Genomic DNA, 17370 nt, shown 5'->3' with positions numbered 1-17370 from the left:
TTATTCAGGGATGGATGGTCTCTCTGCTGCAGGGGCGTGGCCCCTCCCTGTGCCCATTATTCCCAGCGTCCAGAGCCTGGGGTTCTCACTGAGGCCCAGCAGAAAGTCGCTTGGAATCCTGCCTGGCGGCAGCAGGAGCCAAACAATTTTGCATGTTCTAAAGGGGTTTGGAATAAGTTCTGGCTAGGGAATACTGGAGGGGAGGAGGGTGAATAACCTGTCAGAGAACCTTCTGGTGCTGAGGATAACCACAACTATTTTTCTGCTCAGAACTTCACCTGGGGTCCCTGTTGATTAAGGGATTTATATTTGCTTAATCTCAGAATGATACCAGGGTAGGGATGGCTCCTTTATAGATGTGGAAATGGTAACTCAGAGGAGTTAAGTCGCTTGCCTGAAGTCACACAGAGAAAGGGCAGAAATTGACTGAAAACTCAGATCTGTTTCAGGCAGATGACTCAACAAACCACCCCCACATTGCTGGGGCCGGCAGGGTCCTTGCAACCATCTACTTCAGCTCAAGCTGGCCTAGGAAGCTGGGTATCCTTGCTTGACGCAGGGCCATTCTCTCTGCTTTTCCATGACTCAGGTCCCATCCCTGGCTTGCAGGCACAAAATGCTTAGAGATGACCAACCAGCTTGTTGGCTTCTTCGTCTCTTCTACAGGTACTCAAGGCTACAGGTGCTTGAAGAACCATGCTGTAGTGGGTAGCCATTCCAGCTTTGGTCTGGAAGTTCTAACTCCCATTGAGGCTTTGGTAACTATCACGCCTACAAGGCGGGCCCAAAAGAGGGCCTCCTTCTCTTAGTTCCTGGACCCTGGACGCTGGAGGTAGACCGAACAGAGTTCTTCAGAGAACACCACCAGACTGTGCTGCGTCTTCCCCAGACCCTGTAGCCTATCCCTTCATTTGTGAGTTACCCCACAAAATAAACCTCCCTTTTAACTACGTGGAGTGGCCTTAATAATCTCACCAATACCATGCTGTAGGGCCAGCATGGAGGGAGCTCTAGGCTCCATCCTCGGTACCACATAAACAGGTGCGGTGACACTCACCTGTAATCTTAGCAATCTGGAAGAAGATGCTGGAGGACCTGGGCTTCAACAGCACCCTCAGCGACACAGGGACTTGGAGATAGCCAGACCCTGTCTCAAAAACAAAAGCCTAACCAAAAAGAAAACAAAAAAGAAACATCCAGACAAAAGTATTTACTTTGGGTCTTGTATATATATATATGTGTGATATATATATATATATATATATATATATACATATATATATATATATATATATATGAATGACTTACAGGCTGCAGTCCAACAATGGCGTTATGAATGGAAAGTTCAAGAATCTAGTAATTGTTCAGTCCCGAGAGGCTGGGTGTCTCAGCTGGTCTGCTGGGATCTCGAAGAAGGAATCTGGGTCTTGGTTTTAAGCATTCTGAGTGTTTGGGTGCTGTACCTCAGTAATAGAGCCTTGCCTCACTCAAGGCCCTGGGCTCTACCCCCAGCATCAGAAAAAGAAAAAAAAAATGCTTGAATTTAAACTTTGAACAATTTGAATTAGCGGGTGGGTTGTGGTGTGAGTGTGAATCCTGGTGATTCTGAGGCTGTCAGTTACCAGTACCTACCTAGTCTGGGGGATGTGCTTGGGTCTAGGGGATGTGCTTGTGTCCCACAGGCTTGCAGGGCCAGCATGTAGAGGAGTCCAAAGCCCCACAGATCTAGTGGGTGCACCAAGGATGGAATCCAAGGGGGACCGTGCTGTGGGATGTCTTTCTGTACACTGTGAATATGCATTGCTCTGATTGGTTGATAAATAAAGCTGCATTGGCCTATGGCAAGGCAGCTTAGAGGCAGGTGGGAAATCCAAGCAGATATAGGGAGAGAAGAAAGGAGAGGAGAGAGATGCCAGCCACCACCATAGGAGAAGCAAGATTCGAGCAGACTGGTAATGCCACGGCCATGTGGCAAAACATAGATTAATAGGAATGGGTTAATTTAAGATGAAAGAGCTAGCTAGCGAGAAGCCTGCCATAGGTCATACAGTTTATAAATAATATTAAACCTTTGAGTGATTATTTTATAAGCGGCTATTGGACCATGGGATCAGGGGGGGCCTTGGGGCTGGGTGGGACCAAATAAACCTTCCAGCTACAGGACCAGGCTTCTGAACTCAGTCAGGAGATGTCTTCTGCTCTGGCAGGATCAGGGCTAGGTTCTCAGTGTGAGCTCTGGTGGCAATAATAAATGAGAGTGACAGATGCCACCGGTAAGTGCTGGCACCCCTTTCATCCTGCAGGTGGTCCCAGGAAGCAAGAACTGCTGGAGACCTGTGGTGACTGGGAGGCATGTTAGGTAATGTGGAGGGTGAGCCCAAGGCTCTCTCCAGGCCTGTGTCTTCCTGGTTCAAAGCCAGTGTCCTTTATGCGTGGACTGTCCACAGCAGGACTCGGTCAACTATGGGAGGGATCCTGAGACAGAGCAAAGGGTCTGCCAGGGTAGCCATAGCAGCCCGTGACTGTTTGGGTTGGGAACTAGGTAACTGTCCCAGAGATCACCAAGCTTGGGGGGAGCCGCTGACACCTGCTCTGGAGTACTGTGTCAGTACTGTGGTCCCCAAGAGCAAGGACAGGTTGACTTCATCCTCTGTGTTCTGTGTCCCCAGGCTTGCCAGGCCCGACGGGAGCTGAGAGGAGCAGTGGGGTCTGCTTCTTGTCCCTTGTCAAATGTGATCTTTGGTTCCGACTCAGCACCTCGGCCTTCCGGACAGTCGTTTGTGCCTGTCAGGAAGTAACTTGTGGCTTGAGTGTTCCCAGGAGGGAAACTGGATTCCCACAGCTTCTGCCAAAGGCCTGGATTTGAGAGGGCTCTTTGAAGAGGACTGAAACCTGGCTAGGGTTGAGTGGTCCTGGGGCCCCACAAGCTACCGCCCCCCCCCCAGATGCTTTTTGCAGCGGCATCTGGCTGACCATGTAATGGGGCAGGGTGCTTTGTGTGTTCTATATGCATCTTCATTCAGGTGCAGGCACACACATACACACATGCACACCCACATACACACTTGAGCACACACATGCACACGCACACACACACAGTCACCCCCCCCCCAACATTTGCATGCCCACTTTCCCACTGAAGCCTTACACAGACACACAATTCCTTCTTCACATTCCTGCAGAGAAGCATACAAGCCTGGGCTGTGCACACACACACACACACACACACACACACACACACACACACACACGTTCAACACAAACATCTGTACAGGGCACCCCACTCCTTAGGCCTTTCAAGGTGTTACATAGGCGGATCTCTGTGAGTTCGAGGCCAGCCTGGTCTACAGAGCGAGCTCCAGGAAAGGCGCAAAACTACACAGAGAAACCCTGTCTCGAAAAACAAACAAACAAACCCCCCCCAAAACATAGTGTCTTTTATGGGCTGCCGGGGTTGTGGGGGTGCGTCCTGAACCCACTGCTTTCTCAGGTTCGGTTCTGTGGCCCATGAGTCCTTTCTTAGGAGAGCCGGGCTTTGCTCTGAGCTTTCGGCTGGCATCCAAGAAGCTTCTGCAGCAGTTGAGAGGTTCTGGACTGGCCCAGCTGGAGGAGCCGCTTCTCGGTCCTTGATTTCTACTGTCTGCTTGTGGTGCCCTAGGCTGCTCTGTGGCTTCTCGCCCCATCTCAAGTGGGGTGACTCTGGGGTGTCACTGGTCCAAGTGGGGTGACTCTGGTCCTTCAGGCCTGACTTTAGCCCTATGGTCAGGGCTTCAGAGCTTTCTTCTCAGAGCAGGGGCTTGGCTGGGGACTGGTAAGGCCTAAGGCTGGGCGGTGAGGCCTTCATGGTCTGTGGCCCATCCCTGTTCCGCCTCCAAGTCTCTAAGTCCCTGCTCTTGAGGCCTTTCCACTGAGCTGTGAGGTTGCCGGTTAGAGTCAGAAGGGCTGTGATTTCAGCTGTTTTTTTTTTTTTATTTTCCGGGCCTTCACACAGGGTTTCTCTGCGGGGTTCAACAAGAGCAGAGACGTGTGTGAGTGGTGCATTGTCACTGTGTGGAGATGCGCCAGAGACATGCCGGGGACCAAAGACAGGTCACACATGCTCTGACATCTCCAGGCACTGTCTTGAGAGGCAGACAGCCAAGGATCCAGTTTCTTCTGGACAGTGAGGGACACTGTGCATGTTTGTGTATGTACGCCCTTGTCTGTGTATGTATGTGTGTTTGCACATACCTGGCTGTGGGGCTTTGGGGGTATACTGTCCTGAAACATGTTCTCAGGCCTGCGGGGGCACCATTTGGGACTTGGGGAGGTGTTGGGGCCCATTTTAGGTTTCCTGGTAGCTGTTCCCAGCAGGACTGCTTAAGAGGTTGATTGGATCACGGGGGTGGGGTGGGGGGGTGGGGGTGGGGCTGAGTATCGGGTGTTTTCAGGGGTGAAAGAAACTCATCTCATATACAAAGAGGGCCTCCTGAGACAGAAGCAGGGATGAGCAGGTACACTTGGGAGACCGGAGGTCAAGGGTCAGGTAGCCTGTCCGGGTGCAAACCCAGAGCTCGCCAGAGCCAGCCGGCCCACCATTACTTGGAGGCAGTCGAGTATGGGCAGTGAGGATCTGCTTCTTGCCAAGACTGGGAGCTGCAGTTTTCTTAACCCAACCGTCAAGCTAACAACCTGCTCTTTAGGGGGCCCATCCTTGGACATCTGAAGAGGTTGAAGCCCAGACATGTCAGTCCTCTAGCTCAAGTTGCACAGGTGAAAAACAGCTTCTGGAAAAACAGCTCAGGTGTTCTGCTCTGTCTGGAGAAGCAGAGGGAAGCCAGGGGCTACCGATGTCCCGGGGACCTGGAGTTGGGGAGGGGGGTGTGGCGTCACCAGCCTATGCCGCTTTCTCCAGCCAAGGAGGCTGGAAGCCGGCCTTGGGTGTCTTCCAGAAGGAGCGGAGCCGACAAGGGAAGAGGAACTGGCTTCGCGGGCAGTGTTTCCCGCCCCCGACTTTTTCTCCAGGCGTAGGGCGAGCGGACGGAGGAAGCTGACCCGGAACGGGGCCCTCTGGGAATTGTAGCTGAGGCAGGGGACATGCCTATCGGAACCCGGTGGGGTGAGTGTGTCTTTAAGTTCGCGCCCCCTCCTCGTAGGAGGAGGCCGAAGCTGCGGCGGGCAAGGCTGGGTAGGGAGTGACCAGTCCCGCCCGGGCGTAGAGGGCGGGGGGATCCGGACTCGGGGCGGGGTTCCGGGGATGATTCGGGGCTTGGTGGCCGCAGCCTGGTGGGGTCTGCACCGCCTGGACTCTGCGGGATCTGCCTCCGCCCCCGGATGGGCCGGGAGGGTGGGCGGAGCTAGCTGGAGCCCGCGCCCGGCGCGCCCGCAGCCCGCTTAGGCGCCGGCAGTCCCCGGCCGTAGTGCGCGACGCTCCCCCGGAGCTGCGGCTGCCAGGTAAGCACTCGTGGGCCGCGCCGAGGGCGGATCGGGGTTCCTTGACTTAGGGTGGAGGCCTCCGGGCCACCCAGGCCTGCCCCAGGCCGGCTCCACCGCGCTCACCCAAAGCCCGAGCTGCTCCTGGGTCGTGCGCAGGTCGATCCCGGGTTCAGCTCCTGTACCCTGGCTTCCCTCGGAGCGGAGACATCGTGGGCTGGCAGTACCCGCTCCTCACTGGAGGCCTGGGAGTCCTCTTGGCCACCTGGGCTTCCGAAGAAGTTAGGAGACATAGCCGGGTCGCGATCCGTGCACGGGTCCCTCTCCACTCCCACCAACAGGGCCCTTGAGGCCCAGGGACAGGAGAGCAAACCCAGGGGCCTGGCAGGCACCAGCTTTGATCCTCCGCTCTGTTTGGTCTCTTCTGAGCCCGAATCTTTTTGGTGTGAGCAGGCGTGTGTGTGTGTGTGTGTGTGTGTGTGTGTGTGTGTGTGTGTAGAGTGTGTGCATTCATGTGCCTGTGCGTGTGTGGTGTGTGTCCGTCTGTCCTCTCACCAAGCTTCAGAGGACCCCCTGAAAGGACGTGAGTCAGAAAAGGTACAGTGCATGGGAGACTGACTGCCCCGGCCTCTTGTAGTGGCCAGAGTGCTCTTATTTTGGAAATCAGACTCAATAAAAGCCTCCCGGTCCGGGCAAGCTTGAGGCCATCTCTGCTCCGGCAGCCGCAGCCCCCGCCAGTCCTTGGCTGCCCACAGCCAGTGACAGAGCACCTGTGAGCTGTGGGCTCTGAGCCATACCCAGACAGTGTGGGAGGTGGGAGGACTAGGGAGGACTCTGTCCCCGCGTGGCTCTGCCCTGCAAGGGTAGACAAGACAGAAACACACAGCCAGTTCTCTGATAGGGAGTTTGATATCAGCCCTGGGCCACCGGTAGCAGTAGAAGAAAAATGCCAAGAGGCTACTCCTGGGAATTACAAAACACCAATGCTGCAAGGCTGGGGTGTCCTGAGACTTTGCACATAGATGTGTTTTCAGTGTCCCGGTGGGATCCGTCCCGCCCTCTCTGTTAGCATGACCCATCCAATCGGGACCTCTTTCCACCTCAGGGGCAACCAGCGTAGGAGGATTGAAGGGCAAGGACTTCCTGCTGCTGTGTGTCCACTAACTCCCCCCCCCCCCCCCCCAGATTTTGTTTGCTTTAGGGGGTCTAAGGACCCATTTGTTTTCTCCAGTCAGATGGAGCACAAGTCTGGGGCTGCTGAGGTTTGAGCAAGCCCTACAGGAGGAAGCCCTGACTTCCTTTTTGAAGAGCCTCCATCGTGGGGGCTGGAGGGGAGGGTGGGAGGCATTGGCCAGACGCGGTTTCCTGTGGAGGCAGACAGGCCCGAGGTGGCCCACTCTGCTCCCTTCTCTGGTATTGGAGTGGACAGGGTGGGGTCCTGGGCAATCTGACCCTACCTGTGAGGCCCCACAGTATCTGGCTCTCTACTCTGTCCTTATTGTTCCTGATAGGCGTTTCTACAACACTTTGGGGGAGGTGGCGGTGTACCTGTGTCCAAGGCCTTGGGCCCTATTCTTCTTAGTGGGAGCTTCCCAGTCGCAGGTGCGAGTGCCGTGTGGGCAGACCATGAGCTCATCATAGTCAGGTGTACAGCCATCTGGGCAGACAGACACAGGGAAGAACTGGACATACTTACCTGAAAACAGGCACAAAACGGGGTGGGCAGGCAACCCGAGAGCATAGACGCGTGAGCGGACAGGCGTGTGCGAGCATGTCAAGGAGGACCAGCCACAGACACACTCACAGACAGGCTTGTGTCCCCGGGATTGCAGTCTGCCTGGAGCAGGTGTGTGAACGGACAGACAGGTGGACTCACTGAAGAACGGACATGAATTTGAACGGGCATTTGTAGATACAAGACACCGAGTCTCAAGGTTCTCAAGTACCTAGGTAGACATAGAGCCAGCTGCGGACCCCCAGGGAAACACATATACTGGCCAGAGGGGCCTGCTAGTCAAGGCTAGGATCTTGATAGCTGCAGATGCTGAGATGCAGTCCCAGGTGAACGTTGCTATGGATATGGCAGCCTAGCCAACCATCATCTTGTTCGGCATGGAGGGACAGGTTCTCAGGTGCTGTGTGGTATGCTTCCTTCCTTCCTCATGTATCCCAGGCTAGCTTTGAACTCACTGTGTAGCCAAGGATAGCCTCAGGTTCCTGATCCTCCTGCCTCTACCCCCTAGACACTAAGGTTACAGGCATGCTTCGCCGCACCCAGTTTATAGGGTGCTGGGAATGGAACCCAGGGCCTTGTGCATGCTAGGCAAACACTTTACCAACTGAGACCCAGCCCCACTGTGGATTGATTTCTAGACCATGCTGGGAATGGTTGGAGGACCCCAGAGGGCTCAGTGTCCTGTTTTACTCTGAAGTCCTGTGACCTCCTGCCCCCTTAGTTATAGGGCTGAGTGTCTGGCCTGGGGCACCAGCAGAAACTTCTTAAGCCTTTGGTGGCATCCTTTTGTGGCCCCGGGACTCTTATGAACCTTCCCATTGCACTGTCCGCTGCTTCAGCTGCTGCCCGCCCCAGAGTCTGGCTCGAGGCTTTTCTGCTGATCTTAAGCCCTGAGCCGTCAGGCTGTGGTCTCTGTATACCACTGGGAGAGACGTGGAGGGTCTGGGATGAATGCTATCGCCCTTTGGCTTCAACAGAGCAGACTCTCCCACGTTCTGGCTGTGCTCACGGCTCCTCTTCTGCCCAGCCTGGCACCTTGGAGCCAGCCCTGACCCTGATACAGCCTGACACCAAATGCTCTTGTGACCTTCCACAGTTACTTCATGTCTCAGTTGCCTCATCTTTTACCCCAGCTCCCCGGAGGGTTAAATGGGGGACAATTCATGGAAAGCTAGTGACTTCGCATCTGTCAGTAAGGGTGCAAACCAGGATGGCCTAGAGACGCTTTGGCTTGGCTGGGAGCCTGGGCAAGCAGGGCATGGAGGCACGGGACACCCCTCTGTTGGAAGGGGCAGCCCACTCTGTCCTCTCTCTCTCTGCCTGTAGCCCCTCCTCGTCCTGGGGTCCTCTGAAAAGGGTCAGGAAGTGGCAGGCTGGGCGTGTGGAAGCTTGGGCTTTCTGCCTGCTGGGCCTCTGGGAGGGGAGCCAGTGGTTGGCTAAGAATAGCCCCAAATCATGGTTCTGGCCTCCCGGTGGGCAGCACTGCCTCTCCCTGGCTCCCGAGCAGGGGACTTGGAGACAGGCTTTTCATGTTTCCTGTGGCCAGCACGGCCTAGGGATGGGCCTGGGAGCCGGGAGCTGCAGGGAGCTGCAGGAGCTTGGCAGCAGCTGGCTCTGCCACTTTGCCCAGGCCTTTGTCTGGGACTTGGGGAGGAAGAAGTGAGTGAGTGAGCAACAGCCTTTGTCCGCTGCGGCTCTTCCCCCCAGGATGCCCCGATAGCCTCGCCCCTGACCATCTTCCCTCGACTCAAAAGAGCATGGTTCTGTAGCACACTGGAACAGAGTTCCTGTCCTGGCTCTGTGACCCTCAGCAGCACACCGATGTCTCTGTGCCTTATTTTCCTTATGTCACAGGGCGGGGGGAAGGGATTCCCCTGTAAGAATGTCACGGGAACGTAAGGCGGGTGTGTACGGAGATGGCTGGAGACTGTCTGGCTCACAGGATGTGTTAGGGAGACAGTGGGTGCCGTTAGCCATCACGATCACGTTTTTCCAGCAGGGTGGCTGGTGACACCAGAGAGGCCAGCGATTGTGCGCCATGTTGGGTGGGGACAAGGACCGAATGTCATTCTGATTTGGATTCTTCCCTGTGGGTTCCAGTACAGAGGATCTGTCGGTGGGGAACAGGGCTCAGTTGGTAAAGCTGGATCCCACGCAAACACAAGGATCTAAGCTCCGTCACTAAAACCCACTGAAGAGCCGGCTGCAGTCATGTGCATGCGGTGCTGGGGGAGTGGGCATGAGGATCCGTAGGGCGTGCTGGCCAGCCTGCCTCGCCAAACTGCTGAGAACCAGGTTCAGTGAGACACTGACTCCAAAAAACGTACAATAGAGTGATTTAGGTAGACATCCTAAATGTCAGCCTCCAGCCCTCACGCATGGCCACACACGTGCATGAACACCGGTGCGCACACAGAGGTGAAGTATCTTTCTCGAGGTGGATTGGCCTCTGATCACCTAGGAGCACACACCTGAAGTACACCACTCTCCACTGGGGCCCACCCACCGTGTGCAGGTTATTGCCACCCATGGTTGGAGCTGGACGGTACGGTTTCCCTGGGCAGTCACTTGGTCACTAAGGTAGGCGCTGGACCTTTGGCGCCTCCTGTGAGTGTGTCGTGACCTGACTCACTCAGGACCTGTCAGTAAGCTCAAGGTTCCAGATGCCCATGACAAAGGGCCATGTCAGGACGTCAGGTCCTAGGCTGCAGAGAAGTGTGGGGCAGGCCTCTCCTCTGTGGACTCTGATGGGCATCAGCTTGGGTGATGGTCCGGTTGTCTGCTCTGAACACGTTCTCAATTGCAGAGTGGGTGGAAATTTTTTCTCTTCCTGCCTTTTTAGAAATTGCACGCTTTTAATCCCAGCACTCGGGAGGCAGAGCCAGGGGGATCTCTGTGAGTTTGAGGCCAGCCTGGTCTGCAGAGTGCGTTCCAGGACAGCCAGGGCTACACAGAGAAACCTGGTCCTGAAAAACCAAAAGACAAATCCAGACAAAACAAAGAAAGAAACAAACAAAAACAAAACAAAACAAAAAGAAGGAAGAAAAAAAAAAGAAATTGTATGCATGCATGTGAATGTAGAGTTCAGAAGTTAACCTCAAGTCATTCCTTGGGCATCCTTCCTCAGGCAGGCAGGCACCACCCACCTTGTTTTTGAGATAGGATTTCTTACTGGCCTGGAGCTTCCTGGGTAAGCTAGGCTGGCTGGCCAGTGAGCCCCAGGGATCCGCCTTTCTAGCTTTGGGCTAACAGGCACGCACCGCATTCTTACCTGACTTCTGAGCATCATGCTTGTAAGAAAAGTGCTTTACAGCTCGGCAGTGGTGACACACACCTTTAACTGCAGCACTCGGGAGGCGGAGGCAAGTGGATCTCCGTGAGTTCGAGGCCAGCCTGGTCTACGGAGCGAGTTCCAGGACAGCCAGGGCTACACAGAGAAACCCTGTCTCGAACAACAAGACAAAAATAAAAAATAAAAATAAAAGAAAGAAAGAAAAAAAAAGAGAAAGAAAAAAGAAAAGCACTCTACTGAGCTCTCTCTAGTCTTGCCTTTTGTGTTTATATTTACATTCCCCACTCTCTTGACTGTGGGCCTGTATGTCTTGGTGTGTGTGTGTGTGTCAGAGGACAGCTGTGGATGTTGGCCTTTGGCTTCTGCCTTGTTTGAGGCAGGGTCTCTTTGTTGACTAGCCGCTATCCTTCTCACAGGAGGAGCTCTGGGGTTACAGATGTACGTGGCCGTGTCTGACTTTCACACGGGTTCTGGGGATTCGAACTCAGGTCCTTGTGCTTGCATGGCATCCGTTTCACCAACAGAGCCCTCTCTCTAGCCTCCTTGTCTCGGTTTTTGTGTGTGTTTTGGAGGCAGAATCTCCCGTTTGATAGCCCAGGCTAGCTTGGAACTCATTAGTTGTTCAGGCTGACCTCGAACATTTGGCCCATCCTTCTGCCTCAGTCTTCCAAGTCCTGGGATTTACAGGCATGTGCTACTTTTGGTTAGTCCATTGTTTTTTTTTTTTTTGAGCAGTCCTTTCCTTGAACATACAATGATCTGTTTTAGGGTAGGTAAAATGCCTCACTGGGTAAACATACTTGCCCCAAGCCTGACCAGGCATCACCATAGAAGCATTTGGCCTGACACACTGCTTGGTGGGGATTGATTCATCTTGGAGTGCTTCGGCTGAAAGCTGAGGGTCTGTGTGGACGTGTCCTCCAGCTAGCAGCTTCAAGCAGGGTTCCCATCGCACTTCTTGTGTCTGTGAGTTACTAGAAGGAATCCGGCCCTGCAGAAGGCAGTTGGTTGGGTGTCCGGAAGAGCCTTGGGGTCTGTGAGGAGAAGGAGCAGGTGCCGAGGTTTGCTGGGAGCTCCAGAGACGGCTTGCTTCGTCTTCTCTTTTCTTAGCAGTGCTCGGTCGGGGCCTCAGCACAGGAATGCTTTCTGGCATGTGTGTGGGTGGAGGGCTGGGCCTGTCTGCACCTCTGGAGGAAGGGGCCCAGCAGGCATGGATGTCACTACCAAACCCCGGGCAGTCTGTTCGCCTCTGAATCTCTGTGGTCACACTTCCTCCTTGACACTGGCCTAGATGGGTAAACACAACCCTTGTCCTTCTGCCTGTGAAGTTTTAATATCTCCCCTAATTTAATAATTCAGTGTAGTGTCTTGACACTATCGTGTGAAGTATTTCCCAGGTAGATGTTCTGTGTTGGGATGACTACCCAGGTCTAGCTACTGCTTACTCAGATGGGGTTGACTTGGAACTTAGGGACAAGAAAGGGGGTGGGAAAGAGTAGGCCTGGGAGAGGAGGCATCCTACAGCCTGGCACTGCTTAATCTGTGTTACTGACAAATAATTTCTCTCTCTCTCTCTCTCTCTCTCTCTCTCTCTCTCTCTCTCTCTGAAAAGATCTTGCCATACAGCTCAGGCTGGCCCAAAACTTACTGTGATCCTCCTGCCTCAACCTCCTGTCTGCTGAGATTTTAGGCATATGCTACCACACCTGGCTTGAGAATAACTCACATGTCATTCAGCTCTCCCATCTGAGGTGTTTAGTTCGGCTGCTTCTGTTCAGTATATTCACAGATGGTGCACCTGTCACCAAGGTCTAATTATACAGCATTTTCATGATCCCCCAAAGACACTGTCTTAGTTAGGGTTTCTATTGCTGTGAAGAGACACCATGACCATGGCAACTCTAATAAGGAAAACATTTCACTGGAGTGGCTCGCTTACCATTTCAGAGGTTCAGTCCATTACCATCATGGCAGGGAGCATGGCAGCATGCAGGCAGACATGGTGCTGGCTACAGCTTGACCAGAAGGCAACAGGAAATGGACTGAGACAATGGTCGGTATGTTGAACATAGGAAACCTCAAAGCCCACCCCCACAGTGACACACTTCCTCCAACAAGGCCACACCCACTCCAACAAAGCTACACCCCCTAATAGTGCCACTTCCTATGAGCTTACGGGATCCAATTACAGTCAGATTACTACAGACACCCTGTACTATTAGTATTGTCTACTTACCCCAACCCAGGAGTCCACTGTCTAGCTCTATAGATTTCCTGATCCGGGACACTTCATATAACTAGTCATACCACGGGTGTTATTTGTAGATTGATTTTTGCCACCTTGGGACAGAGTCTGATATATATCAGGCTGACTTTGACTTCCTGTGTAGCAGAGAGTGACCTTGAACTCTTTATTCTCTCGCCGCCATCTTTCAAGTGCCTGGGATTACAGGAAAGTACCATCTTGTCCAGTTTATGCCGCACTGGAGATCAAACCCAGGGCTTCCTGCCTGCTAAGTAAACATTCTTCTGGAAAAGCTACATCCCAGCTCCAGGTTCCTTTTCAAAGACATTCCTCCTTCAGAGATAGAAAGTGCTTCTCCTCCTCCTCCTCCTCCTCCTCCTCCTCCTCCTCCTCCTCCTTCTTCTTCTTCTACTTCTTCTACTTCTTCTTCTTCTCCTTCTCCTTCTCCTCCTCCTCCTCCTCCTCCTTCTCCTTCTCCTTCAATATACTAAGAGGCGGATGATGCCGATGCAGTGGGAGGGCATGGAGGACTCAGGGGCCCAGGATTAGGAGGCCTCGGTGTCTTCTGCAGAGGATTCAGCAGCAGTCTTAGGGGCTGCGGTTGTGGTCGAGGTCATGGCCGTGGTCGAGGCCCTTGGGCTCGTGGAGGTAAAGCCAAAGACAAGGAGGGGGTCCCCATCACCAAGCTGGGCCGCCTGGTCAAGGACATGAAGATCAAGTCCCTGGAAGAGATCTACCTGTTCTCCATGCCCATTAAGGAATCCGAGATCATTGACTTTTTCCAGGACGCATCCCTAAAGGATGAGGTTCTGAAGATCATGCCAGTGTAGAAGCAGACTCGGGCTGGCCAGCGGATCAGGTTCAAGGCTTTTGTTGCTATTGGGGACGACTACACTCGTCATGTTGGTTTTGGTGCGAAGTGCTCCAAGGAGGTAGCCACTGCCCTCTGAGGGAGCCATCATCTTGGCCAAGCTGTCCATTGTCCCTGTGCGGAGAGGCTACTGAGGGAACAAGATTGGCAAGCCCCACACTGTCCCATGCAAAGTGACAGGCCGCTGTGGCTCTGTGTTGGTGCGTCTCATCCCTGTCCCCAGAGACACTGGCATCGTCCGCTCCTGAGCCGAATAAGCTACTGATGATGGTCGTATTGATGACTGCTACACGTCAGCCAGGGGCTGCACTGCCACCCCGGGCAACTTTGCCAAGGCCACCTTTGATGCCATCTCCAAGACCTACAGCTACCTGACCCCCCGGCCTCTGTCTGGAAAGAGACTGTGAAAACCCACACCCGAGTCTCTGTTCAGAGGACCTAGGCTGCAGCTGTGGCCACCACATAAGGGTTTTTATACAAAAATAGAGTGAATTAAGTCTGTTATATAAAAAAAGAGAAAAGTACTTGTTGGTTTAAATTACTCACATTAGAGTGTAACGTACATATACATGTTAGACCCAAGTGCCTGAGAATTCAGGTCTTATTTAACTAGGAAACAAACATGGGGTGGTTTGACTAAGGCTCAGTGGTAGAGCGCTTGTCTATCATGCTCAAAACCTTGGGTTCTATCCCTAGCATCATCAAAAAGCAAACACCTAGAGAATCAGGAATGCAAAGGATGCTGGAAAGCCAGCCACCTGCGGGGAGCCATGCTGGTGTGGGGAAGTGGCCCAGTCTCAGAGGTGGCCAGTGCTGGGTGGCCGGCAGAGCTCTGGGGCCCTGGCCTCTCCTGACTTGGCCTCCAGCTACCTGGACTGTGTTCAGACTATGTATATCAAGGACTTGGAGCTGGGTGTGTGGATTGGGGTAACCAGACCTCCCAGTTAAGCCCACATTGCCCGTGAGTGACTTTGTCTGTCTGTCTGTCTCAATTGGTCGGCCTTAGCTCCTGGCAGGCCTGTTTCTGGGCTTGCCGATAAGGGCGGAATAATGGCACTATTGACATTGTATGGAGTGGTTCTTCAGCCCACTTCTTGTGGGAGTCAGGACTTGGCGCAGCAGCCAAGGGCTTTGCCCGGGACACACAGATGTTCTCGACTCCACCAGCCTGCTTGGAAACTAGGCCCTGTCAGTCAGGCAGGGCCATGCTCCCGTGGGGGTGAGGTGGCCTCGTTCGCCCTCCCGACTCCATGTTCGGACTTGAGCCCGTCTTTCTTGGTGCTGTGTGTGATGTTGTCCCGTGGCCTTCGTGGAGAAGGAACTGGGTTCTAAACGTGGAAACAAACCCCAGCCCAGACTGCACGACAGTACAAGGTGGTCCTTACAATTAGGGTGGCTTTTTTTTTCAATATGTATGAGGGTTTACCTGTGTGTGTGTGTGTGTGTGTGTGTGTGTGTGTGTGTGTGTGTGTGTGTGTTGCTCATCGAGGTCAGAGAGGGCACTGGATCCCTGGAATTGGAGTCACAGAAGGTTGTGAGCTGCCCTGTGGGTGCTCTGGAAACCAAACCTGGGTCCTCCAGAAGAGCAGTCACAAATTGTGTTCCTTTGTTCCTGCGGTGGGCCTGAGCCGTATTTCTAACCTGTGGGAGTTGGAATAAAGCTCTCTTACCTGTCTAGAAGAGACGCCCAGGAGTGAATTGTTGGCTGGAATCCTTCTTTTACCAAGAAGGAAGCTGAGGAGCTTCCAGACGGCCAGCAACAGGAAGTGTCACTCAGTCTGTCTGACCTCCCCCCCCCAACTCTTCCCCACCCCCACCCTGGCTGCAACTTCCAGATCAAGCTGGAGTGGAGGGGGGGGAAGGGGGACTATGCTTCTGAGCCTCAGAATGGACACGCCCACTCAGCAGTCGTCTCCCCCTCCTCCTCGGTCCCCTATCCCTGGTCCCAGCAGAGCAGACGGTCAGGTTTAGGTTTGCCCTTGTCTCTGTCTTTCGACAAGTTTTCATGTAGCTCAGGCTGGCGTGAGACTCGCTATGTAGCAGAGGCTGGCCTTGAACTCCTGATCCTCCTCCTGTCTCTAGCTCCCGAGTTCTGGAGTACATGGTACCACCGTGCTTGGTGTAGATGGTGTTAAGGAATTAACCAGGGTTTTGTGAGTGCCAGGCAAATTCTCTGCCGACTGTGCCACATCCGCAGCCTTTTCTAGAACAGGCTCGTCTTCTCCACCAGAAACTCTGTGCCCGGTAGACACCAACTCTTCAGTGTCTGAAAGCCACTGTCCTGCTTCCTGGCTCCGGTGGATGGCTATGGGAGCCACGAAGTGGAGCCACACAGCTCTCCTTGTTCCGTTTCTGGCTCGTTCAAACAGCGTAGTGTCCTCAGGGTTCCCCCATGTGGCAGCACCTGCCAGAATTTCCTTCCTTCTTGGGCCCTAATTGTTCTCCTTGTTTTATTTGTGAGAGAGCCTTGTTATGTAGCCCGGTCTGGCCTTGAACTCAGGATCCTCCTGCCTCTGCCTCCATGCGACTGACTATTCTTTTAATTTTTTTTTTTTTAAGATTTATTTTTGTTTTATGTGTATGTATATGTGCTACGTGTGTGCCTAGAACTGGAGTTACAGATGGTTGTGAACCACTGTGTGCATGCTGGGAATCTAACCTGGGTTCTCCGGAAGAGCAGCCACGGCTCTTAACTGCTGAGCCGTTTCTCCAGCCCAGTGTAACTATTTTTTTGGGGGGGGGCATTTCACATTTGAGGATCGAGTGAGGAGCCAGCACTGGGGAAGGAGATGACAGCTGCTGGGGTGTTTTTTTGTTTTCTGAGACAGGGTTTCTCAGTTTCTCAGTGTTGTTTCGATGCCTGTCCTGGATCTCGCTCTGTAGACCAGGCTGACCTCGAACTCACAGAGTTTGGGATTAAATCCCGAATGCTGGGATTAAAGGCGTGCACCACGACTGCCCGGTGACAGCTGCTGTTTTTTATAAGGTGCCACCCCTTCCCTGTGGGCTCTCGGCTGTTGTCACCTGACAGGAGAGAGTCTGGGCTGAGAGAAGTTCATACTGTGGCCAAGTTCACATTGCTGAGCCAGGCTTGGCTGCCAGGTCTCCCTGGCTGCATAGCCTCGGTCGGCTCTGTGTTCCTGACCCCAAAGCGGGCTTTTAGGTCCCTGCCTGGAATCAATCCTTCCTGTTACTTCCCCTGTCTGTACATGGAGCCAACTGATGCCCAGGGGGACGCAGGCCTGTCTTCAGGCCCGGGTGCCCGGCTTGATGGACATCCCTTCTTTGCAGTAGCCTCAGAGCCAGGCTGGGGTGTGCAGGCAGGTGGCCCTCAGAGCCCCCCATCACAAAGCCAGGGGGGAAGAAGCCCAGCCCAGGGTGGCTGTCATGCAGGATGTCCCTCTTGGCAGGACCTTTCCCTGAACAAACAGTGCCAGGAGCTTCAGGATGGTGGGGACAGATAAACAGGAAGAGGAGAAACCAAACCCCATCTTCCCGGGCAGCCTGGCGCCCCTCCCTGCGGCTCTCTTGGCCTGGAGTTAGGAAGGGTAGACAGAGAGGCCTGGGGACTAGGCTCACCCCGTCTGGGCCCTAGGGTCATGGTTTGTCTCGATGAGTGGGGTGAACCCAGTATTAGGTGGTACTCCGCTCTGAATTTGGCGCCAGTATTCTTTGCCATCCAGCTGTGTTTGCTGGCCGCCCTGTGGGGCACAGAGAAGAGCCCAGCAGCAGGTGTGTGTGGAATTGCTGGCCATGGCCAGGCAGATGGGCCCGGCAGGGGTCATCTCAGTCTGGCTGGGCATCCTCATCATCAT

General features: G+C 53.8%; 1 protein-coding gene and 1 pseudogene across 2 annotated transcripts in view; both read left to right on the top strand.

Annotated features, from left to right (window-relative positions):
• Positions 1-4879: 4879 nt before the first annotated feature.
• The window catches only part of Pald1 (phosphatase domain containing paladin 1), a 67755-nt gene continuing 55264 nt past the window's right edge, over positions 4880-17370 (top strand). The window contains exon 1 of one of the 2 annotated variants that reach the window (XM_028886168.2): positions 4880-5098. The gene's annotated coding sequence lies outside the window, so the exon portion shown is untranslated. Of the gene's footprint in view, positions 5099-5203; positions 5434-17370 lie in introns of those variants that run through there. The other variant, XM_028886167.2, reaches the window with a different exon arrangement.
• Positions 12490-14538, top strand: LOC114704745 (annotated as a pseudogene).

The sequence above is a fragment of the Peromyscus leucopus genome, chromosome 16_21 (genome assembly GCF_004664715.2).
Source record: "Peromyscus leucopus breed LL Stock chromosome 16_21, UCI_PerLeu_2.1, whole genome shotgun sequence".
In the NCBI taxonomy this organism is placed as follows: Eukaryota; Metazoa; Chordata; class Mammalia; order Rodentia; family Cricetidae; genus Peromyscus; species Peromyscus leucopus.
Note: the sequence above shows the minus strand (reverse complement) of the source record. Positions and strands in the feature narration are given on the sequence as shown.